This window comes from Triturus cristatus, chromosome 3_1 (assembly GCF_964204655.1).
Source record: "Triturus cristatus chromosome 3_1, aTriCri1.1, whole genome shotgun sequence".
Lineage (NCBI taxonomy): Eukaryota > Metazoa > Chordata > Amphibia > Caudata > Salamandridae > Triturus > Triturus cristatus.
The window spans coordinates 947,648,719-947,675,923 of record NC_140583.1 but is presented as its reverse complement, the minus strand read 5'-3'; positions in this window follow the sequence as shown (position 1 = coordinate 947,675,923).

Genomic DNA, 27,205 nt, shown 5'->3' with positions numbered 1-27,205 from the left:
CAGGCATAGAGTGACGAATAAATTATGCGAAAAAGAAAAGCAGAGAACTCTGGGTAGTTCTCTGGTTTAGGTGGAAAGCAGCTCCTGTATGGAGCACCCTCAACACCAGCGACTCTCTAGATCTGCTCACCTCAAATGTCTGTTTTTCTATCAAAGTTTTTAAGCATGGGATTAACACAGTGCCATCCACGCCGAGATAGAAAGGGACAAAATCTTTTGCCATTTGTACAGCAAAATCTTTAAGCATAGGACTAGCACAGTACTGTCCTTGCCGAGCTGCAAAATGACAAAAGCCAATTACCACTTCAGGCACAGTATTACAGCTTTGAATCTGTAAAATACCAACCAAGCCAACCTAAAATGAGTAAAAGCAACCCCTGACACTAGGGGGCATATTAACAAGCCAGGCGATAAAATTAACGCCGCCTTAGCGGCAGAAAACTGCCGCTAAATGGGCGATAATGGGCTTGATAATATGCTCTATGGAATTCCAATTGAAACCCATGTTAGATGTGAAGGGCATCTAACATAGGCTTCAATTGGAATTCCATAGAGCGTATTAACAAGTCCATTATCGCCGTTTTAGCGGCAGTTTTCTGCCGCTAACGCAGCGATAATTTTATCGCCTGGCTTGTTAATATGCCCCTATGTTTTGCTCTAATTAGTGCTCTTCAAAGAGGTATAGCTTTGTCCAGACACAAGGGAGCACCCAGTATAAGTCAAAGAAATACCCTTTCAGGCATAGAGTGACGAATAAATTATGCAAAAAAGAAAAGCAGAGAACTCTGGTAGTTCTCAAGTTTAGGTTGAAAGCAGCTCCTGTATGGAGCACTCTCAACACCAGCGACACTCTAGATCTGCTCACCTCAAATGTCTGTTTTTCTATCAAAGTTTTTAAGCATGGGATTAGCACAGAGCCATCCACGCTGAGATAGAAAAGGACAAAGTCTTTTGCCATTTGTACAGCAAAGTCTTTAAGCATAGGACTAGCACAGTACTGTCCTTGCCGAGCTGTAAAATGACAAAAGCCAATTACCACTTCAGGCACAGTATTACAGCTTTGAATCGGTAAAATACCAACCAAGCCAACCTAAAATGAGTAAAAGCAACCCCTGACACTGTGTTTCGCTCTAATTAGAGTTCTTCAGAGAGGTATAGCTTTGTCCAGACACAAGGGACCACCCAGTATAAGTCAAAAAAATACCGTTTCAGGCATAGAGTGACGAATAAATTATGCGAAAAAGAAAAGCAGAGAACTCTGGGTAGTTCTCTGGTTTAGGTGGAAAGCAGCTCCTGTATGGAGCACTCTCAACACCAGCGACTCTCTAGATCTGCTCACCTCAAATGTCTGTTTTTCTATCAAAGTTTTTAAGCATGGGATTAGCACAGTGCCATCCACGCTGAGATAGAAAAGGACAAAGGGGCAGATTTATGTTAACTGGCGCATCCCTGCATATCAGCAGGGATGCGCCAATTATTATGCGCCACAGCTGCGCCACCATGGATGCGCCGCATTTATAATGCGGCGCACCATGGGGCAAAAACGGCACAGATGCGTGACGCATCTGTGCCGTAAAAGTGGCGCATTGCTGGAGTTGCGTCGCAAGCGCGACGCAGCTCCAGCAATGTTCTGGGGGGCCCTATCTGTACAATGCTGCGTCATTCCTTAAGCCTGCTTCAAGCAGGCGCAGGGTTTTGACGCAGCATGGGCCTAAAAGTGACTGAGTGAAATCTGTTAGATTTCACTCAGCCACTTTTAGGAGGCGTTCCTGCGCCGGAACGCCCCCACCTGCCCTGGAACGCCTACATGTGGCGCAGGGCTTTACAACGTGACGCATCTCCCAGATGCGTCACGTTGTAAATACCCCGCACCAAGGCGCAGGATTTGCGCCGCTACTGCGTCACAAAAATGACGCATCGGCGGCGCAAAAGTGGCGCAAGTGCAACATAAATCTGCCCCAAAGTCTTTTGCAATTTGTACAGCAAAGTCTTTAAGCATAGGACTAGCACAGTACTGTCCTTGCCGAGCTGTAAAATGACAAAAGCCAATTACCACTTCAGGCACAGTATTACAACTTTGAATCGGTAAAACACCAACCAAGCCAACCTGCAATGAGTAAAAGCAACCCCTGACACTGTGTTTTGCTCTAATTAGAGCTCTTCATAGAGGTATAGCTTTGTCCAGACACAAGGGAGCACCCAGTATAAGTCAAAGAAATACCCTTTCAGGCATAGAGTGACGAATAAATTATGCAAAAAAGAAAAGCAGAGAACTCTGGGTAGTTCTCAAGTTTAGGTGGAAAGCAGCTCCTGTATGGAGCACTCTCAACACCAGCGACACTCTCGATCTGCTCACCTCAAATGTCTGTTTTTCCATCAAAGTTTTTAAGCATGGGATTAGCACAGTGCCATCCACGCCGAGATAGAAAAGGACAAAGTAATTTGCCATTTGTACAGCAAAGTCTTTAAGCATAGGACTAGCACAGTACTGTCCTTGCCGAGCTGTAAAATGACAAAAGCCAATTACCACTTCAGGCACAGTATTACAGCTTTGAAACGGTAAAATACCAACCAAGCCAACCTAAAATGAGTAAAAGCAACCCCTGACACTGTGTTTCGCTCTGATTAGAGCTCTTCAAAGAGGTATAGCTTTGTCCAGACACAAGGGACCACCCAGTATAAGTCAAAGAAATACCCTTTCAGGCATAGAGTGACGAATAAATTATGCGAAAAAGAAAAGCAGAGAACTCTGGGTAGTTCTCTGGTTTAGGTGGAAAGCAGCTCCTGTATGGAGCACTCTCAACACCAGGGACTCTCTAGATCTGCTCACCTCAAATGCCTGTTTTTCTATCAAAGTTTTTAAGCATGGGATTAGCACAGTGCCATCCATGCCGAGATAGAAAAGGACAAAGTCTTTTGCCATTTGTATAGCAAAGTCTTTAAGCATAGAACTAGCGCAGTACTGTCCTTGACGAGCTGTAAAATAACAAAAGCCAATTACCACTTCAGGCACAGCATTACAACTTTGAATCGGTAAAATACCAACCAAGCCAACCTGAAATGAGTAAAAGCAACCCCTGACACTGTGTTTCGCTCTAATTAGAGCTCTTCAGAGAGGTATAGCTTTGTCCAGACACAAGGAGGCACCCAGTATAAGTCAAAGAAATACCCTTTCAGGCATAGAGTGACGAATAAATTATGCAAAAAAGAAAAGCAGAGAACTCTGGGTAGTTCTCAAGTTTAGGTGGAAAGCAGCTCCTGTATGGAGGACTCTCAACACCAGCGACACTCTAGATCTGCTCACCTCAAATGTCTGTTTTTCTATCAAAGTTTTTAAGCATGAGATTAGCACAGTGCCATCCACGCCGAGATAGAAAAGGACAAAGGGGCAGATTTATGAGCCCCTTGCTCCACTTTTGCGTCATTTTTAACATCGGAAAAGTGACTCAAAAGTGGCGCAAGGGGCTCATAAATCTGCCCCAAAGTCTTTAACCATAGGACTAGCGCAGTACTGTCCTTGACGAGCTATAAAATGACAAAAACCTATTACCACTTCAGACACAGTATTACAGCTTTGAATCGGTAAAATACCAACCAAGCCAACCTGAAATGAGTAAAAGCAACCCCTGACACTGTGTTTCGCTCTAATTAGAGCTCTTCAGAGAAATATAGCTTTGTCCAGACACAAGGGAGCACCCAGTATAAGTCAAAGAAATACCCTTTCAGGCATAGAGTGACGAATAAATTATGCAAAATAGAAAAGCAGAGAACTCTAGGTAGTTCTCAAGTTTAGGTGGAAAGCAGCTCCTGTATGGAGCACTCTCAACACCAGCGACACTCTAGATCTGCTCACCTCAAATGTCTGTTTTTCTATCAAAGTTTTTAAGCATGGGATTAGCACAGTGCCAGCAACGCCGAGATAGAAAAGGGCAAAGTCTTTTGCCATTTGTACAGCAAAATCTTTAAGCATAGGACTAGCACAGTACTGTCCTTGCCGAGCTGTAAAATGACAAAAGCCAATTACCACTTCAGGCACAGTATTACAGCTTTGAATCGGTAAAATACCAACCAAGCCAACCTAAAATGAGTAAAAGCAACCCCTGACACTGTGTTTCGCTCTAATTAGAGCTCTTCAAAGAGGTATAGCTTTGTCCAGACACAAGGGAGCACCCAGTATAAGTCAAAGAAATACCCTTTCAGGCAGAGAGTGACGAATAAATTATGCAAAAAAGAAAAGCAGAGAACTCTGGGTAGTTCTCACGTTTAGGTGGAAAGCAGCTCCTGTATGGAGCACTCTCAACACCAGCGATACTCTAGATCTGCTCACCTCAAATGTCTGTTTTTCTATCAAAATTTTTAAGCATGGGATTAGCACAGTGCCATCCACGCCGAGATAGAAAAGGACAAAGTCTTTTGCCATTTGTACAGCAAAGTCTTTAAGCATAGGACTAGCACAGTACTCTCCTTGCCAAGCTGTAAAATGACAAAAGCCAATTACCACTTCAGGCACAGTGTTACAGCTTTGAATCGGTAAAATAACCAACCAAGCCAACCTGAAATGAGTAAAAGCAACCCCTGACACTGTGTTTTGCTCTAATCAGAGCTCTTCAGAGAGGGATAGCTTTGTCCAGACACAAGGGAGCACCCAGTAGAAGTCAAAGAAATACCCTTTCAAGCATAGAGTACGAATAAATTATGCAAAAAAGAAAAGCAGAGAACTCTGGGTAGTTCTCAAGTTTAGGTGGAAAGCAGCTCCTGTATAGAGCACTCTCAACACCAGCGACACTCTAGATCTGCTCACCTCAAATGTCTGTTTTTCTATCAAAGTTTTTAAGCATGGGATTAGCACAGAGCCATCCACGCCGAGATAGAAAAGGACAAAGTCTTTTGCCATTTGTACAGCAAAGTCTTTAAGCATAGGACTAGCACATTACTGTCCTTGCCGAGCTGTAAAATGACAAAAGCCAATTACCACTTCAGGCACAGTATTACAGCTTTGAATCGGTAAAATACCAACCAAGCCAACCTGAAATGAGTAAAAGCAACCCCTGACACTGTGTTTCGCTCTAATTAGAGCTCTTCAGAGAGGTATAGCTTTGTCCAGACACATGGGAGCACCCAGTATAAGTCAAAGTAATACCCTTTCAGGCATAGAGTGACGAATAAATTATGCAAAAAAGAAAAGCAGAGAACTCTGGGTAGTTCTCAAGTTTAGGTGGAAAGCAGCTCCTGTATGGAGCACTCTCAACACCAGCGACACTCTAGATCTGCTCACCTCAAATGTCTGTTTTTCTATCAAAGTTTTTAAGCATGGGATTAGCACAGTGACAGCCACGCCGAGATAGAAAAGGACAAAGTCTTTTGCCATTTGTACAGCAAAATCCTTAAGCATAGGACTAGCACCGTACTGTCCTTGCCGAGCTGTAAAATGACAAAAGCCAATTACCACTTCAGGCACAGTATTACAGCTTTGAATCTGTAAAATACCAACCAAGCCAAACTAAAATGAGTAAAAGCAACCCCTGACACTGTGTTTCGCTCTAATTAGGGCTCTTCAAAGAGGTGTAGCTTTGTCCAGACACAAGGGAGCACACAGTATAAGTCAAAGAAATACCCTTTCAGGCATAGAGTGACAAATAAATTATGCAAAAAAGAAAAGCAGAGAACTCTGGGTAGTTCTCAACTTTAGGTGGAAAGCAGCTCCTGTATGGAACACTCTCAACACCAGGGACACTCTAGATCTGCTCACCTCAAATGTCTGTTTTTCTATCAAAGTTTTTAAGCATGGGATTAGCACAGTGCCATCCACGCCGAGATAGAAAGGGACAAAATCTTTTGCCATTTGTACAGCAAAATCTTTAAGCATAGGACTAGCACAGTACTCTCCTTGCCGAGCTGTAAAATGACAAAAGCCAATTACCACTTCGAATCGGTAAAATACCAACCAACCCAACCTAAAATGAGTAAAAGCAACCCCTGACTCTGTGTTTCACTCTAATTAGAGCTCTTCAGAGAGGTTTAGCTTTGTCCAGACACAAGGGACCACCCAGTATAAGTCAAAGAAATACCCTTTCAGGCATAGAGTGATGAATAAATTATGCAAAAAAGAAAAGCAGAGAACTCTGGGTAGTTCTCTGGTTTAGGTGGAAAGCAGCTCCTGTATGGAGCACTCTCAACACCGGCGACTCTCTAGATCTGCTCACTTCAAATGCCTGTTTTTCTATCAAAGTTTTTAAGCATGGGATTAGCACAGTGCCATCCACGCCGAGATAGAAAAGGACAAAGTCTTTTGCCATTTGTACAGCAAAGTCTTTAAGCATAGGACTAGCACAGTACTCTCCTTGCCGAGCTGTAAAATGACAAAAGCCAATTACCACTTCAGGCACAGTATTACAGCTTTGAATCGGTAAAATACCAACCAAGCCAACCTGAAATTAGTAAAAGCAACTCCTGACACTGTGTTTCGCTCTAATTAGAGCTCTTCAGAGAGGAATAGCTTTGTCCAGACACAAGGGAGCACCCAGTATAAGTCAAAGAAATACCCTTTCAGGCATAGAGTGACGAATAAATTATGCAAAAAAGAAAAGCAGAGAACTTTGGGTAGTTCTCAAGTTTAGGTGGAAAGCAGCTCCTGTATGGAGCACTCTCAACACCAGCGACACTCTAGATCTGCTCACCTCAAATGTCTGTTTTTCTATAAAAGTTTTTAAGCATGGGATTAGCACAGTGCCATCCACACCGAGACAGAAAAGGACAAAGTCTTTTGCCATTTGTACAGCAAAGACTTTAAGCATAGGACTAGCACAATACTGTCCTTGCCGAGCTGTAAAATGACAAAAGCCAATTACCACTGCAGGCACGGTATTACAGCTTTGAATCGGTAAAATACCAACCAAGCCAACCTGAAATGAATAAAAGCAACCCCTGACACTGTGTTTCGCTCTAATTAGAGCTCTTCAGAGAGGTATAGTTTTGTCCAGACACAAGGGAGCACCCAGTATAAGTCAAAGAAATACCCTTTCAGGCATAGAGTGACGAATAAATTATGCAAAAAAGAAAAGCAGAGAACTCTGGGTAGTTCTCAATTTTAGGTGGAAAGCAGCTCCTGTATGGAGCACTCTCAACACCAGCGACACTCTAGATCTGCTCACCTCAAATGTCTGTTTTTCTATCAAAGTTTTTAAGCATGGGATTAGCACAGTGCCATCCACGCCGAGATAGAAAAGGACAAAGTCTTTTGCCATTTGTACAGCAAAGTCTTTAAGCATAGGACTAGCACAGTACTGTCCTTGCCGAGCTGTAAAATGACAAAAGCCAATTACCACTTCAGGCACAGTATTACAGCTTTGAATCGGTAAAATACCAACCAAGCCAACCTGAAATGAATAAAGGCAACCCCTGACACTGTGTTTCGCTCTAATTAGAGCTCTTCAAAGAGGTATAGCTTTGTCCAGACACAAAGAAATACCCTTTCAGGCATAGAGTGACGAATAAATTATACAAAAAAGAAAAGCATAGAACTCTGGGTAGTTCTCAAGTTTAGGTGGAAAGCAGCTCCTGTATGGAGCACTCTCAACACCAGCGACACTCTAGATCTGCTCACCTCAAATGTCTGTTTTTCTATCAAAGTTTTTACGCATGGGATTAGCACAGTGCCATCCACGCCGAGATAGAAAAGGACAAAGTCTTTTGCCATTTGTACAGCAAAGTCTTTAAGCATAGGACTAGCACAGTACTGTCCTTGCCGAGCTGTAAAATGACAAAAGCCAATTACCACTTCAGGCACAGTATTACAGCTTTGAATCGGTAAAATACCAACCAAGCCAACCTTAAATGAGTAAAAAAAAACAAAAAAAACCCTGACACTGTGTTTCGCTCTAATTACAGCTCTTCAGAGAAGCATGGTTTTGTCCAGACACAAGGGAGCACCCAGTATAAGTCAAAGAAATACCCTTTCAGGCATAGAGTGACGAATAAATTATGCAAAAAAGAAAAGCAGAGAACTCTGGGTAGTTCTCAAGTTTAGGTGGAAAGCAGCCCCTGTATGGAGCACTCTCAACACCAGCGACACTCTAGATCTGCTCACCTCAAATGTCTGTTTTTCCATCAAAGTTTTTAAGCATGGGATTAGCACAGTGCCATCCACGCCGAGATAGAAAAGGACAAAGGGGCAGATTTATGAGCCCCTTGCGCCACTTTTGCGTCACTTTTCCCATGTTAAAAGTGACGCAAAAGTGGCGCAAGGGGCTCATAAATCTGCCCCAAAGTCTTTTGCCATTTGTACAGCAAAGTCTTTAAGCATAGGACTAGCACAGTACTGTCCTTGCCGAGCTGTAAAATGACAAAAGCCAATTACCACTTCAGGCACAGTATTACAGCTTTGAATCGGTAAAATACCAACCAAGCCAACCTGAAATGAGTAAAAGCAACCCCTGACACTGTGTTTCGCTCTAATTAGAGCTCTTCAGAGAGGTATAGCTTTGTCCAGACACAAGGGAGCACCCAGGATAAGTCAAAGAAATACCCTTAAAGGCATAGAGTGACGAATAAATTATGCAAAAAATAAAAGCAGAGAACTTTGGGTAGTTCTCAAGTTTAGGTGGAAAGCAGCTCCTGTATGGAGCACTCTCAACACCAGCGACACTGTGGATCTGCCCACCTCAAATGTCTGTTTTTCTATCAAAGTTTTTTAGCATGGGATTAGCACAGTGCCATCCACGCCGAGATAGAAAAGGACAAAGTCTTTTGCCATTTGTACAGCAAAGTTTTTAAGCATAGGACTAGCACAGTACTGTCCTTGCCGAGCTGTAAAATGACAAAAGCCAATTACCACTTCAGACACAGTATTACAGCTTTGAATCGGTAAAATACCGACCAAGCCAACCTAAAATGAGTAAAAGCAACCGCTGACACTGTGTTTCGCTCTAATTAGAGTTCTTCAGAGAGGTATAGCTTTGTCCAGACACAAAGGACCACCCAGTATAAGTCAAAGAAATACCCTTTCAGGCATAGAGTGACGAATAAATTATGCAAAAAAGAAAAGCAGAGAACTCTGGGTAGTTTTCTGGTTTAGGTGGAAAGCAGCTCCTGTATGGAGCACTCTCAACACCAGTGACTCTCTAGATCTGCTCACCTCAAATGTCTGTTTTTCTATCAAAGTTTTTAAGCATGGGATTAGCACAGTGCCATCCACGCCGAGATAGAAAAGGACAAAGTCTTTTGCCATTTGTACAGCAAAATCTTTAAGCATAGGACTGGCACAGTACTGTCCTTGACAAGCTGTAAAATGACAAAAGCCAATTACCACTTCAGGCACAGAATTACAGCTTTTAATCGGTAAAATACCAACCAAGCCAACCTGAAATGAGTAAAAGCACACCTTGACACTGTGTTTCGCTCTAATTAGAGTTCTTCAGAGAGGTATAGCTTTGTCCAGACACAAGGGAGCACCCAGTATAAGTCAAAGAAATACCCTTTCAGGCATAGAGTGACGAAGAAATTATGCAAAAAAGAAAAGCAGAGAACTCTGGGTAGTTCTCTGGTTTAGGTGGAAAGCAGCTCCTGTATGGAGCACTCTCAACACCAGCGACTCTCTAGATCTGCTCACCTCAAATGTCTGTTTTTCTATCAAAGTTTTTAAGCATGGGATTAGCACAGTGCCATCCACGCTGAGATAGAAAAGGACAAAGTCTTTTGCCATTTGTACAGCAAAGTCTTTAAGCATAGGACTAGCACAATACTGTCCTTGCCGAGCTGTAAAATGACAAAAGCCAATTACCACTTCAGGCACAGTATTACAGCTTTGAATCGGTAAAATACCAATCAAGTCAACCTGAAATGAGTAAAAGCAACCCCTGACACTGTGTTTCGCTCTAATTAGAGCTCTTCAGAGAGGTATAGCTTTGTCCAGACACAAGGGATCACCCAGGATAAGTCAAAGAAATACCCTTAAAGGCATAGAGTGACGAATAAATTATGCAAAAAAGAAAAGCAGAGAACTCTGGGTAGTTCTCAAGTTTAGGTGGAAAGCAGCTCCTGTATGGAGCACTCTCAACACCAGCGACACTCTAGATCTGCTCACCTCAAATGTCTGTTTTTCTATCAAAGTTTTTAAGCATGGGATTAGCACAGTGCCATCCACGCCGAGATAGAAAAGGACAAAGTCTTTTGCCATTTGTACAGCAAACTCTTTAACCATAGAACTAGCACAGTACTGTCCTTGCCGAGCTGTAAAATGACAAAAGCCAAATACCACTTCAGGCACAGTATTACAGCTTTGAATCCGTAAAATACCAACCAAGCCAACATAAAATGAGTAAAAGCAACCCCTGACACTGTGTTTCGCTCTAATTAGAGTTCTTCAGAGAGGTATAGCATTGTCCAGACACAAGGGACCACCCAGTATAAGTCAAAGAAATACCCTTTCAGGCATAGAGTGACGAAGAAATTATGCAAAAAAGAAAAGCAGAGAACTCTGGGTAGTTCTCAAGTTTAGGTGGAAAGCAGCTCCTGTATGGAGCACTCTCAACACCAGCGACACTCTACATCCGCTCACCTCAAATGTCTGTTTTTCTATGAAAGTTTTTAAGCATGGGATTAGCACAGTGCCATCCACGCCGAGATAGTAAAGGACAAAGGGGCATATTAACAAGCCAGGCGATAAAATTATCGCCGCTTTAGCGGCAGAAAACTGCTGCTAAAACGGCGATAATGGGCTTGATAATATGCTCTATGGAATTCCAATTGAAGCCCATGTTAGGCGTCCTTCACATCTAACATGGGCTTCAATTGGAATTCCATAGAGCATATTATCAAGCCCATTATCGCCGTTTTAGCAGCAGTTTTCTGCCGCTAAAGCGGCGATAACTTTATCGCTTGGCTTGTTAATATGCCCCAAAGTCTTTTGCCATTTGTACAGCAAAATCTTTAAGCATAGGACTAGCACAGTACTGTCCTTGCCGAGCTGTAAAATGACAAAAGCCAATTACCACTTCAGGAACAGTATTACAGCTTTGAATCGGTAAAATACCAACCAAGCCAACCTAAAATGAGTAAAAGCAACCCCTGACACTGTGTTTCGCTCTAATTAGAGCTCTTCAAAGAGGTATAGCTTTGTCCAGACACAAGGGACCACCCAGTATAAGTCAAAGAAATACCCTTTCAGGCATAGAGTGACGAATAAATTATGCGAAAAAGAAAAGCAGAGAACTCTGGGTAGTTCTCTGGTTTAGGTGGAAAGCAGCTCCTGTATGGAGCACTCTCAACACCAGCAACTCTCTAGATCTGCTCACCTCAAATGTCTGTTTTTCTATCAAAGTTTTTAAGCATGGGATTAGCACAGTGCCATCCACGCTGAGATAGAAAAGGACAAAGTCTTTTGCCATTTTACAGCAAAGTCTTTAAGCATAGGACTAGCACAGTACTGTCCTTGCCGAGCTGTAAAATGACAAAAGCCAATTACCACTTCAGGCACAGTATTACAACTTTGAATCGGTAAAATACCAACCAATCCAACCTGCAATGAGTAAAAGCAACCCCTGACACTGTGTTTTGCTCTAATTAGAGCTCTTCAGAGAGATATAGCTTTGTCCAGACACAAGGGAGCACCCAGTATAAGTAAAAGAAATACCCTTTCAGGCATAGAGTGACGAATAAATTATGCAAAAAAGAAAAGCAGAGAACTCTGGGTAGTTCTCAAGTTTAGGTGGAAAGCAGCTCCTGTGTGGAGCCCTCTCAACACCAGCGACACTCTAGATCTGCTCACCTCAAATGTCAGTTTTTCTATCAAAGTTTTTAAGCATGGGATTAGCACAGTGCCATCCACGCCGAGATTGAAAAGGACAAAGTCTTTTGCCATTTGTACAGCAAAGTCTTTAAGCATAGGACTAGCACAGTACTGTCCTTGCCGAGCTGTAAAATGACAAAAGCCAATTACCACTTCAGGCACAGTATTACAGCTTTAAAACGGTAAAATACCAACCAAGTCAACCTAAAATGAGTTAAAGCAACCTCTGACACTGTGTTTCGCTCTAATTAGAGCTCTTCAAAGAGGTATAGCTTTGTCCAGGCACAAGGGACCACCCAGTTGTAGTATGTGACACGTGAAGAAATAAGACTCCTAAACAGGTTCTTCTTCTTTGTAGATTAAAGGATTTATTCCAGAGATATGAAACCCACGACTTCTCCAACACCAGATCCCAGTAAGAATGATATTGTACAAGTCACATTCTAAACTCTAGATTTCTAAACACAAACACATTCTAATCTTTAAAGAGACATGTATCTAAATCATTAGTACAATTACAGCATATAACACATCCCCCTTTTCACATAATAAACAAACACGATAAACAGCATTCAACATATCACATTAATAATAAACAAAATCTTCATTTCAAGAAGATGGAACTCTAATTCGAGAACTGTGCCTTACACACATGTGGTCACCAGAACCACTTAAATTTCTTGTCTCACCACTGTTATCACAGGTCTCAAAATTGTTATACCTAGAACCATTGTCACCTTCCCCCTCTCTTAACAAAGGACTAGAAGAATGCGAAGACAACTCATTTTTGTCTTTCTTGCCATCCAGATCACCTAAATTGAAACAATCCGAATGATCAAACAATTTACCTTGAGATCTCAACTTATCACAAATAATTTTTGCTTGATCCTTTTTAAGTTTAATTAAAGCATTCCGATTCCACCATCCCCGATCTTGCAACATAATCGACATTCTAGCCACCTTTATGACTTTAGCTGGTTCTGAAAATTTAGATTGACCTTTCCCAACTCTAATAGGCTTTTTTATGAGTACCCAATCCCCCGGAACCAAAGACATATCCTTAACATGTTTTCTTGCATCATAGTTAGCTTTATAAGATAGCTGTTTCTCTCTTACATATGTCCTAACTTTTTGCCAGTCAATCTCATGGTGATTACCTAGTTCTACTTTACCTTTCAGCTATGATGGACTAAAAATTGTAATCGGTTTCCTACCTCTCAATAACATATATGGGGAAATGTTCGTGGTAGAATGGGGAGTCACATTATAACTCCAAATCTTATCACAGATATACTTGTATACATCCAAACCATTATTCAAAGCAGTTTGTACACCTTCCTTCAACATTCTGTTAGCTCTTTCAACCAAGCCATTTGAGGCCGGACTGTACAATAGCACTAAAATATGTTTTATAGAAACCTCACCCAAGAAGTTTTCAAAATCACTAGATACAAAGTGGGTACCATTGTCGGTAACAATCTGGGAAGGAAGCCCTTCAATCAAAAACAAACGCTGCAAAAAAAGAAATAGCTGCTTTGGAATCTGAGCTCTTGACAAATGAGAAATACAACCATTTAGAAAAGTAATCAATTGCAACAATCAAAAATTTGCTATCATTCCCAAGTATATTAAAAGGACCAGAAAAATCCAGACCCAGTTTTTGCCATGGTCCACTGGGCCATTCAACAGGACACAAAGGAGAAGTAGAAGTACGCCAGTGTTTGTCAGAACACAAACATTCTGGACATTTATCCACAAATAACTTTACTTGACTGTCTATGCCTGGCCACCAATACACATCTTTGATTTTCCTAATCGTACTGGAAATTCCTAAATGTCCATCATGCGCAAGCACTATAATTTCACTCCTTAAACACTCGGGCGGTACAATTTTGTCATCTCTAAGGAGAATATCATTGACAACTGAAAGCTCGTGCGCCACTTGCGAGAAAAATTTATCCTGCATGGATAAACTCCTATCACATGGCCATCCCTGAACCAAAAATTTCTTCACCCTTTCCAAGCAAGAATCTTTCTGTGCACCCTCCATCCATTCCTCTTCCGATAACTTACTCATATGTGTGATATCACTAATGCTAAACACAACGTCAGAATCACTATTGCTATCACCATCCGAGACATCATATTCCAACGGAATTCTCGACAAACAGTCAGCCCTGACATTTTTGCCCCCTGGAATGTATTTGATATCAAAATGAAATTCCTGTAATCTAGCAAGTAGTCTGATCAAACGAGTGGAGGCTTTGTTAGAATTACTATCACCTAACATATATATCAATGGTTTATGATCAGTAAACAGTTGAAATCTTGAACCCCAGATGTACATTTTAAACTTCTCTACAGCCCAACAGCATGCTAGAGCTTCACGTTCTATAGTGCTGTAATTTAACTCAGCACTACTTAAAGATCTTGACGCGAATGCTATAGTGAATTCCTTTCCCTCCACCACTTGGCTTAAAACTGCCCCTAGGCCTTTTGAACGAGCATCTACCGTGACAACACAACTATGACCATGAGAAAAAGCTTTGATAGCAGGTGCTTCCAAGATTAATTTTTTGACATTATCAAAGGACACTTGGGTTTCCTCAGACCAGATAAACTTTGCATTCTTCTTTAACAAGTCCCTCAGAGGTTGTACAATGATTGCATAACTTTGCACAAAACGAGCATAATATTCACTTAAACCTAAAAAGGCTCTCAATGCATCCTTGTCTAGTGGTCTTGGAGCTTCTTTAATGGCGTTGACCAGAGATAATTTAGGTTTGATACCATCAACAGAAATATTATGCCCCAGATAATCCACCTCCTGAGTAACAAATTTACATTTGCCTTTATTGACAGTCATACCAGCCTCTTCTAGTATATGTAAAACTTTATCAAGTAGTGAATAATGTGACTCAAGAGTGGGAGTGTGAATTAAAATATCCTCTTGAAAAGCCTGAATACCTTTCATTCCAGCAAACAACTTGTCCATGAGACGTTGGAATACACTAGCAGCCGACGCTAACCCGAACGGCATACGTTTGTACATGAAGACACCGAAAGGTGTAACGAAAGTGGTTAGAGATTGAGATTCTTTAGACAAGGGAATTTGATGGTAAGCAGATTTTAGATCAATTGTGCTAAAGAATTTGCTACCACCTAGATTTGCTAACATCTCTTGGATCTTGGGAAGAGGATGGCAATCCACCACTATATTTCTATTCAAGACTCTCAAATCTGCGCATAAGCGGATCTCGCCAGAACTCTTGCGAGCCACTACAGCCGCCGAAACCCATTCCGACGACTCAATAGGCATTATGATATCTTGTGCACATAAATCATTCAAAGTTTTCCTTAAATCTTCTCTAGCAGACAAAGGAACAGGTCTGCATTTTTGAACAATAGGAAAAGCATTCTTTTTAAGTTTGATAGTATGATGGAAATTTTTAACCAATCCTATCTTATCTGAGAACACGCTAGGATATTTTGCTACAACATTGTTAACATCTTCTACATTGTGCTTTCCTAAATCATGCTTATGTACAATTGTTGATATAGACAGATCACCTAAAGTGACGGGTTCTACATGTCCAGGTCTTAAAATAATACCTAGATCTGCCTGATCTTGCCACCCAAGAATGTCTCTGCCATTCACAGCAACATACATTTTTGTGTAAATCTCTCTACCCATAAACTTGATGGAATCAGAAAAATATCCTTTCATGGTAATATCAAACCCCCCAAATGCTTTAGGATTTACATCTGTAGGTTTCAACAAAACCTTTGACCAAAACTTACTAAATGTTATCTCATCTAAAATAGTAATGGGAGATCCAGAATCAGCCATGACATTCACATCAATAGCTCCAATAGCCACACTACATAAAGGGCCTTTACACCTTCTCACATCACCCCGTAAACTATTTACCTCAATTGTAGATAACATGTTGTTCATGGCACAGCAAAGTTCCTCCTGTTCAATGTCTACGCTATTGATCTGACTTTTATGTTTAGAAAATCTGCATACCGTGTAAAAATGACCAATCTTCTTACATGTATTACATCTTTTCCCTTGTGCAGGGCAATTGGCAGAATTCCCCATGTGATACTTCGAACCACATCTATAACATGAACCTTTTTTTACTGAAGAACTATTAACTTTCATTTTCGTGGATACTGCACTAATATTTGTTTCACTATTGTTAGCACTACCATCAACCTGCAATACTTTAGAATCTACATTATTGGAAGGATTCTGTGTCAAAATTTTTGACGACACCACAGATTGTTCGATACTCCTTGCAATGTCCATGACCTCATCCAGTGAAGGGTTCTTACATGTTAATATACGTTCTTGTATTTTCTTATTATAACAGTTAAACACTAACTGGTCACGCAAATATGTGTCCAATTGAGATGCAAATTGACACTTTGCCGCTAGAACACGTAACACGGCTAAATAATCCTCAATGGATTCTTCTTGTGTTTGTTTACGCTTAAAAAATAGGTGACGTTCGACCATAACAGAAGGTTCATCTACATATTATTTACCCAATCTAGCCAAGGCCTCTGCGTATACATTCCAACCTTCATCCCGAGATGGAGCTGGTACTACAGGTAAGTTATCAAAAACGTCTTGACCCGCATTACCTAAATGGTTAAACAACAATGCTTTTTTCCTTCCAGCAGAATATTTAGTTGCATCAATAGCTTCTAAGTAATTGTCAAAAATTCTAAACCATCTATGCCATGGCATAAGTGGTTTACCTGGATTAGGAAGAAATGGTGGTGGCTGCATCACATTGTTTGATGAAGATGACATGCTTATAATTTAACTTTATGCCCAGTATACCAAGTATAATAAGCTTGAATTTGACCAAAAAAAAATTCCTAAAATGAAATACAGGTTTATAAATTACCTAAACATCACCTATGCAAGTAATCTTGTACGTAAATATCACTTAGATAAGAGGAACAGATTGAAACAATACTTCATGACACTTGAATATCGTACATAAGTCCACCATCACACAGTAATACTCCTTAAATGTGCTATGCCACACGTTGTTCCATACACTCAATCACTGTTATAAATAAAGAATCAAAAAAAAAAAAAACCGGGATATTTTCTATCCGTAATGTTAATATCCTTCTTACCCCAATTCAAGATGGCGGCTTGTGCGTGAATCACGCAGTGACGAGTAGACGTGGAAGTGACGTTGTTGACGTTGATGAGACGCGCTGATGTCAGATAATGCTGCGTTACGCGTCTGGTCCCGCAACTGCTCCCGTGACACACGAAGAGTAGAACGATGGCGAAAATTAAAAATCAGCGGGCTGCAACGGAAGACTTGCCGTCAAGGTACAGTGCTTTCTCTGAGATTTGTTCAGCCAAAAAGAATCCAACACTCACAAGTATCTCCATGTCAATAACTCACGATGCACAATTCTGACATTTCTGAATCCAACAGGTTTTCGCCCTCACGCTGTTACAACGTATTTCACCAGTTGTACAGATATGCCTTTGCTTAAACACGAAAGCAGCGATATCATTCAAGTCTTTCATGTTTTCAAATGAGAACAGACTCACGTAGGTGCCACTTGTCTTCAATCAGATAATCGTTGAAGATGTTCTTATCGAACTTGTCCAAATACGGTCGATGGGTTCCTCAAAATAATCCCAATCGTCGCCAATCGTTGTAGTATGTGACACATGAAGAAATAAGACTCCAAAACAGGTTCTTCTTCTTTGTAGATAAAAGGATTTATTCCAGAGATATGAAACCCACGACTTCTCCAACACCAGATCCCAGTAAGAATGATATTGTACAAGTCACATTCTAAACTCTAGATTTCTAAACACAAACACATTCTAATCTTTAAAGAGACATGTATCTAAATCATTAGTACAATTACAGCATGTAACACCAGTATAAGTCAAAGAAATACCCTTTCAGGCATAGAGTGACGAATAAATTATGCGAAAAAGAAAAGCAGAGAACTCTGGGTAGTTCTCTGGTTTAGGTGGAAAGCAGCTCCTGTATGGAGCACTCTCACCACCAGTAACTCTCTAGATCTGCTCACCTCAAATGTCTGTTTTTCTATCAAAGTTTTTAAGCATGGGATTAGCACAGTGCCATCCACGCTGAGATAGAAAAGGACAAAATCTTTTGCCATTTGTACAGCAAAGTCTTTAAGCATAGGACTAGCACAGTACTGTCCTTGCCGAGCTGTAAAATGACAAAAGCCAATTACCACTTCAGGTACAGTATTACAACTTTGAATCGGTAAAATACCAACCAAGCCAACCTGCAATGAGTAAAAGCAACCCCTGACACTGTGTTTCGCTCTAATTAGAGCTCTTCAGAGAGGTATAGCTTTGTCCAGATGCAAGGGAGCACCCAGTATAAGTCAAAGAAATACCCTTTCAGGCATAGAGTGACGAATAAATTATGCAAAAAAGAAAAGCAGAGAACTCTGGGTAGTTCTCAAGTTTAGGTGGAAAGCAGCTCCTGTATGGAGCACTCTCCACACCAGCGAAACTCTAGATCTGCTCACCTCAAATGTCTGTTTTTCTATCAAAGTTTTTAAGCATGGGATTAGCACAGTGCCATCCACGCTGAGATAGAAAAGGACAAAGGGGCAGATTTATGTTAACTGGCGCATCCCTGCATATCAGCAGGGATGCGCCAATTATTAAGCGCCACAGCTGCGCCACCATGGATGTGCCGCATTTATAATGCGGCGCACCATGGGGCAAAAACGGCACAGATGCGTGTCGCATCTGTGCCGTAAAAGTGGCGCATTGCTGGAGTTGCGTCGCAAGCGCGACGCAGCTCCAGCAATGTTCTGGGGGGCCCTATCTGTACAATGCTGCATCAATCCTTACGCCTGCTTCAAGCAGGCGCAGGGTTTTGACGCAGCATGGGCCTAAAAGTGACTGAGTGAAATCTTGCAGATTTCACTCAGCCACTTTTAGGAGGCGTTCCTGCGCCGGAACGCCCCCACCTGCCCTGGAACGCCTACATGTGGCGCAGGGCTTTACAACGTGACGCATCCGTCACGTTGTAAATACCCCGCACCATGGCGCAGGATTTGCGCCGCTGCTGCGTCACAAAAGTGTCGCAACGGCGGCGCAAAAGTGGCACAAGTGCAACATACATCTGCCCCAAAGTCTTTTGCCATTTGTACAGCAAAGTCTTTAAGCATAGGACTAGCACAGTACTGTTCTTGACGAGCTGTAAAATGACAAAAGCCAATTACCACTTCAGGCACAGTATTACAGCTTTTAATCGGTAAAATACCAACCAAGCCAACCTGAAATGAGTAAAAGCAACCCCTGACACTGTGTTTCGCTCTAATTAGAGCTCTTCAGAGAGGTATAGCTTTGTCCAGACACAAGAGAGCACCCAGTATAAGTCAAAGAAATACCCTTTCAGGCATAGAGCGACGAATAAATTATGCAAAAAAGAAAAGCAGAGAACTCTGGGTAGTTCTCAAGTTTAGGTGGAAAGCAGCTCCTGTATGGAGCACTCTCAACACCAGCGACACTCTAGATCTGCTCACCTCAAATGTCTGTTTTTCTATCAAAGTTTTTAAGCATGGGATTGGCACAGTGCCATCCACGCCGAGATAGAAAAGGACAAAGTCTTTTGCCATTTGTACAGCAAAGTCTTTAAGCATAGGACTAGCACAGTACTGTCCTTGCCGAGCTGTAAAATGACAAAAGCCAAGTACCACTTCAGGCACAGTATCACAGCTTTGAATCAGTAAAATACCAACCAAGCCAACCTGAAATGAGTAAAAAACAAAAAACAAAAAAAAACCCCTGACACTGTGTTTCGCTCTAATTAGAGCTCTTCAGAGAGATATGGTTTTGGACAGACACAAGGGAGCACCCAGTATAAGTCAAAGAAATACCCTTTCAGGCATAGAGTGACGAATAAATTATGCAAAAAAGAAAAGCAGAGAACTCTGGGTAGTTCTCAAGTTTAGGTGGAAAGCAGCTCCTGTATGGAGCACTCTCAACACCAGCGACACTCTAGATCTGCTCACCTCAAATGTCTGTTTTTCCATCAAAGTTTTTAAGCATGGGATTAGCACAGTGCCATCCACGCCGAGATAGAAAAGGACAAAGTCGTTTGCCATTTTTACAGCAAAGTCTTTAAGCATAGGACTAGCACAGTACTGTCCTTGCGGAGCTGTAAAATGACAAAAGCCAATTACCACTTCAGGCACAGTATTACAGCTTTGAATCGGTAAAATACCAACCAAGCCAACCTGAAATGAGAAAAAACAACCCCTGACACTGTGTTTTGCTCTAATTAGAGCTCTTCAGAGAGGTATAGCTTTGTCCAGACACATGGGAGCACCCAGTATAAGTCAACGAATTACCCTTTCAGGCATAGAGTGACAAATAAATTATGCAAAAAAGAAAAGCAGAGAACTCTGGGTAGTTCTCAAGTTTAGATGGAAAGCAGCTCCTGTATGGAGCACTCTCAACACCAGCGACACTCTAGATCTGCTCACCTCAAATGTCTGTTTTTCTATCAAAGTTTTTAAGCATGGGATTAGCACAGTGCCATCCACGCCGAGATAGAAAAGGACAAAGTCTTTTGCCATTTGTACAGCAAAGTCTTTAAGCATAGGACTAGCACAGTACTGTCCTTGCCGAGCTGTAAAATGACAAAAGCCAATTGCCACTTCAGGCACAGTATTACAGCTTTGAATCGGTAAAATACCAACCAAGCCAACCTGAAATGAGTAAAAGCAACCCCTGACACTGTGTTTCGCTCTAATTAGAGCTCTTCAGAGAGGTATAGCTTTGTCCAGACACAAGGGAGCACCCAGTATAAGTCAAAGAAATACCCTTTCAGGCATAGAATGACGAATTAATTATGCAAAAAAGAAAAGCAGAGAACTCTGGGTAGTTCTCAAGTTTAGGTGGAAAGCAGCTCCTGTATGGAGCACTCTCAACACCAGCGACACTCTAGATCTGCACACCTCAAATGTCTGTTTTTCCATCAAAGTTTTTAAGCATGGGATTAGCACAGTGCCATCCACGCCGAGATAGAAAAGGACAACTTCTTTTGCCATTTCACAGCAAAGTCTTTAAGCATAGGACTAGCACAGTACTGTCCTTGCCGAGCTGTAAAATGACAAAAGCCAATTACCACTTCAGGCACAGTATTACAGCTTTGAATCGGTAAAATACCAACCAAGCCAACCTGAAATGAGTAAAAGCAACCCCTGACACTGTGTTTCGCTCTAATTAGAGCTCATCAGAGAGGTATAGCTTTGTCCAGACACAAGGGAGCACCCAGTATAAGTCAAAGAAATACCCTTTCAGGCATAGAGTGACAAATAAATTATGCAAAAAAGAAAAGCAGAGAACTCTGGGTAGTTCTCAAGTTTAGGTGGAAAGCAGCTCCTGTATGGAGCACTCTCAACACCAGCGACACTCTAGATCTGCTCACCTCAAATGTCTGTTTTTCCATCAAAGTTTTTAGGCATGGGATTAGCACAGTGCCATCCACGCCGAGATAGAAAAGGACAAAGTCTTTTGCCATTTGTACAGCAAAGTCTTTAAGCATAGGACTAGCACCGTACTGTCCTTGCCCAGCTGTAAAATGACAAAAGCCAATTACCACTTCAGGCATAGTATTACAGCTTTGAATCGGTAAAATTCCAACCAAGCCAACCTGAAATGAGTAAAAGCAACCCCTGACACTGTGTTTCGCTCTAATTAGAACTCTTCAGAGAGGTATAGCTTTGTCCAGACACAAGGGAGCACCCAGTATAAGTCAAAGAAATACCCTTTCAGGCATAGAGTGATGAATAAATTATGCAAAAAAGAAAAGCAGAGAACTCTGGGTAGTTCTCAAGTTTAGGTGGAAAGCAGTTCCTGTATGGAGCACTCTCAACACCAGCGACACTCTAGATCTGCTCACCTCAAATGTCTGTTTTTCTATCAAAGTTTTTAAGCATGGGATTAGCACAGTGCCATCCACGCCGAGATAGAAAAGGACAAAGACTTTTGCCATTTGTATAGCAAAGTCTTTAAGCGTAGGACTAGCACAGTACTGTCCTTGCCGAGCTGTAAAATGACAAAAGCCAATTACCACTTCAGGCACAGTATTACAGCTTTGAATCGGTAAAATACCAACCAAGCCAACCTAAAATGAGTAAAAGCAACCCCTGACACTGTGTTTCGCTCTAATTAGAGCTCTTCAGAGAGGTATAGCTTTGTCCAGACACAAGGGAGCACCCAGTATAAGTCAAAGAAATACCCTTTCAGGCATAGAGTGACAAATAAATTATGCAAAAAAGAAAAGCAGAGAACTCTGGGTAGTTCTCAAGTTTAGGTGGAAAGCAGTTCCTGTATGGAGCACTCTCAACACCAGCGACACTCTAGATCTGCACACCTCAAATGTCTGTTTTTCCATCAAAGTTTTTAAGCATGGGATTAGCACAGTGCCATCCACGCCGAGATAGAAAAGGACAAAGTCTTTTGCCATTTGTACAGCAAAGTCTTTAAGCATAGGACTAGCACAGTACTGTCCTTGCCCAGCTGTAAAATGACAAAAGCCAATTACCACTTCAGGCACAGTATTACAGCTTTGAATCGGTAAAATACCAACCAAGCCAACCTGAAATGAGTAAAAGCAACCCCTGACACTGTGTTGCACTCTAATTAGAGCTCATCAGAGAGGTATAGCTTTGTCCAGACACAAGGGAGCACCCAGTATAAGTCAAAGAAATACCCTTTCAGGCATAGAGTGACAAATAAATTATGCAAAAAAGAAAAGCAGAGAACTCTGGGTAGTTCTCAAGTTTAGGTGGAAAGCAGCTCCTGTATGGAGCACTCTCAACACCAGCGACACTCTAGATCTGCTCACCTCAAATGTCTGTTTTTCCATCAAAGTTTTTAGGCATGGGATTAGCACAGTGCCATCCACGCCGAGATAGAAAAGGACAAAGTCTTTTGCCATTTGTACAGCAAAGTCTTTAAGCATAGGACTAGCACAGTACTGTCCTTGCCCAGCTGTAAAATGACAAAAGCCAATTACCACTTCAGGCTCAGTATTACAGCTTTGAATCGGTAAAATACCAACCAAGCCAACCTGAAATGAGTAAAAGCCACTCCTGACACTGTGTTTCGCTCTAATTAGAACTCTTCAGAGAGGTATAGCTTTGTCCAGACACAAGGGAGCACCCAGTATAAGTCAAAGAAATACCCTTTCAGGCATAGAGTGATGAATAAATTATGCAAAAAAAAAAAGCAGAGAACTCTGGGTAGTTCTCAAGTTTAGGTGGAAAGCAGTTCCTGTATGGAGCACTCTCAACACCAGCGACACTCTAGATCTGCTCACCTCAAATGTCTGTTTCTCTATCAAAGTTTTTAAGCTTGGGATTAGCACAGTGCCATCCACGCCGAGATAGAAAAGGACAAAGACTTTTGCCATTTGTATAGCAAAGTCTTTAAGCATAGGACTAGCACAGTACTGTCCTTGCCGAACTGTAAAATGACAAAAGCCAATTACCACTTCAGGCACAGTATTACAGCTTTGAATCGGTAAAATACCAACCAAGCCAACCTAAAATGAGTAAAAGCAACCCCTGACACTGTGTTTCGCTCTAATTAGAGCTCTTCAGAGAGGTATAGCTTTGTCCAGACACAAGGGAGCACCCAGTATAAGTCAACGAAATACCCTTTCAGGCATAGAGTGACAAATAAATTATGCAAAAAAGAAAAGCAGAGAACTCTGGGTAGTTCTCAAGTTTAGATGGAAAGCAGCTCCTGTATGGAGCACTCTCAACACCAGCAACACTCTAGATCTGCTCACCTCAAATGTCTGTTTTTCTATCAAAGTTTTTAAGCATGGGATTAGCACAGTGCCATCCACCCTGAGATAGAAAAGGACAAAGACTTTTGCCATTTGTATAGCAAAGTCTTTAAGCATAGGACTAGCACAGTACTGTCCTTGCCGAGCTGTAAAATGACAAAAGCCAATTACCACTTCAGGCACAGTATTACAGCTTTGAATGGGTAAAATACCAACCAAGCCAACCTGAAATGAGTAAAAACCAACCCCTGACACTGTGTTTCGCTCTAATTAGAGCTCTTCAGAGAGGTATAGCTTTGTCCAGACACAAGGGAGCACCCCGTATAAGTCAAAGAAATACCCTTTCAGGCATAGAGTGACAAATAAATTGTGCAAAAAAGAAAAGCAGAGAACTCTGGGTAGTTCTCAAGTTTAGGTGGAAAGCAGCTCCTGTATGGAGCACTCTCAACACCAGCGACACTCTAGATCTGCTCAACTCAAATGTCTGTTTTTCTATCAAAGTTTTTAAGCATGGGATTAGCACAGTGCCATCCACGCCGAGATAGAAAAGGACAAAGTCTTTAAGCATAGGACTAGCACAGTACTGTCCTTGCCGAGCTGTAAAATGACAAAAGCCAATTACCACTTCAGGCACAGTATTACAGCTTTGAATCGGTAAAATACCAACCAAGTCAACCTGAAATGAGTAAAAGCAACCCCTGACACTGTGTTTCGCTCTAATTAGAGCTCTTCAGAGAGGTATAGCTTTGTCCAGACACAAGGGAGCACCCAGTATAAGTCAACGAAATACCCTTTCAGGCATAGAGTGACAAATAAATTATGCAAAAAAGAAAAGCAGAGAACTCTGGGTAGTTCTCAAGTTTAGGTGGAAAGCAGCTCCTGTATGGAGCACTCTCAACACCAGCGACACTCTAGATCTGCTCACCTCAAATGTCTGTTTTTCTATCAAAGTTTTTAAGCATGGGATTAGCACAGTGCCATCCACGCCGAGATAGAAAAGGACAAAGTCTTTTGCCATTTGTACAGCAAAGTCTTTAAGCATAGGACTAGCACAGTACTGTCCTTGCCGAGCTGTAAAATGACAAAAGCCAATTACCACTTCAGGCACAGTATTACAGCTTTGAATGGGTAAAATACCAACCAAGCCAACCTGAAATGAGTAAAAACCAACCCCTGACACTGTGTTTCGCTCTAATTAGAGCTCTTCAGAGAGGTATAGCTTTGTCCAGACACAAGGGAGCACCCCGTATAAGTCAAAGAAATACCCTTTCAGGCATAGAGTGACAAATAAATTGTGCAAAAAAGAAAAGCAGAGAACTCTGGGTAGTTCTCAAGTTTAGGTGGAAAGCAGCTCCTGTATGGAGCACTCTCAACACCAGCGACACTCTAGATCTGCTCAACTCAAATGTCTGTTTTTCTATCAAAGTTTTTAAGCATGGGATTAGCACAGTGCCATCCACGCCGAGATAGAAAAGGACAAAGTCTTTAAGCATAGGACTAGCACAGAACTGTCCTTGCCGAGCTGTAAAATGACAAAAGCCAATTACCACTTCAGGCACAGTATTACAGCTTTGAATCGGTAAAATATCAACCAAGTCAACCTGAAATGAGTAAAAGCAACCCCTGACACTGTGTTTCGCTCTAATTAGAGCTCTTCAGAGAGATATAGCTTTGTCCAGACACAAGGGAGCACCCAGTATAAGTCAAAGAAATACCCTTTCAGGCATAGAGTGACGAATAAATTATGCAAAAAAGAAAAGCAGAGAACTCTGGGTAGTTCTCAAGTTTAGGTGGAAAGCAGCTCCTGTATGGAGCACTCTCAACACTCTAGATCTGCTCACCTCAAATGTCTGTTTTTCTATCAAAGTTTTTAAGCATGGGATTAGCACAGTGCCATCCACGCCGAGATAGAAAAGGACAAAGTCTTTTGCCATTTGTACAGCAAAATCTTTAAGCATAGGACTAGCACAGTACTGTCCTTGCCGAGCTGTAAAATGATAAAAGCCAATTACCACTTCAGGTACAGTATTACAGCTTTGAATCGGTAAAATACCAACCAAGCCAACCTGAAATGAGTAAAAACAACCCCTGACACTGTGTTTCGCTCTAATTAGAGCTCTTCAGAGAGGTATAGCTTTGTCCAGACACATGGGAGCACCCAGTATAAGTCAACGAATTACCCTTTCAGGCATAGAGTGACAAATAAATTATGCAAAAAAGAAAAGCAGAGAACTCTGGGTAGTTCTCAAGTTTAGATGGAAAGCAGCTCCTGTATGGAGCACTCTCAACACCAGCGACACTCTAGATCTGCTCACCTCAAATGTCTGTTTTTCTATCAAAGTTTTTAAGCATGGGATTAGCACAGTGCCATCCACGCCGAGATAGAAAAGGACAAAGACTTTTGCCATTTGTATAGCAAAGTCTTTAAGCATAGGACTAGCACAGTACTGTCCTTGCCGAGCTGTAAAATGACAAAAGCCAATTACCACTTCAGGCACAGTATTACAGCTTTGAATCGGTAAAATACCAACCAAGCCAACCTGAAATGAGTAAAAGCAACCCCTGACACTGTGTTTCGCTCTAATTAGAGCTCTTCAGAGAGGTATAGCTTTGTCCAGACACAAGGGAGCACCCAGAATAAGTCAAAGAAATACCCTTTCAGGCATAGAGTGACAAATAAATTATGCAAAAAAGAAAAGCAGAGAACTCTGGGTAGTTCTCAAGTTTAGGTGGAAAGCAGCTCCTGTATGGAGCACTCTCAACACCAGCGACACTCTAGATCTGCACACCTCAAATGTCTGTTTTTTCATCAAAGTTTTTAAGCATGGGATTAGCACAGTGTCATCCACGCTGAGATAGAAAAGGATAAAGTCTTTTGCCATTTGTACAGCAAAGTCTTTAAGCATAGGACTAGCACAGTACTGTCCTTGCCCAGCTGTAAAATGACAAAAGCCAATTACCACTTCAGGCACAGTATTACAGCTTTGAATCGGTAAAATACCAACCAAGCCAACCTGAAATGAGTAAAAGCAACCCCTGACACTGTGTTTTGCTCTAATTAGAGCTTTTCAGAGAGGTATAGCTTTGTCCAGACACAAGGGAGCACCCAGTATAAGTCAACGAAATACCCTTTCAGGCATAGAGTGACAAATAAATTATGCAAAAAAGAAAAGCAGAGAACTCTGGGTAGTTCTCAAGTTTAGGTGGAAAGCAGCTCCTGTATGGAGTACTCTCAACACCAGCGACACTCTAGATCTGCTCACCTCAAATGTCTGTTTTTCTATCAAAGTTTTTAAGCATGGGATTAGCACAGTGCCATCCACGCCGAGATAGAAAAGGACAAAGACTTTTGCCATTTGTATAGCAAAGTCTTTAAGCATAGGACTAGCACAGTACTGTCCTTGCCGAGCTGTAAAATGACAAAAGCCAATTACCACTTCAGGCACAGTATTACAGCTTTGAATCGGTAAAATACCAACCAAGCCAACCTGAAATGAGTAAAAGCAACCCCTGACACTGTGTTTCGCTCTAATTAGAGCTCTTCAGAGAGGTATAGCTTTGTCCAGACACA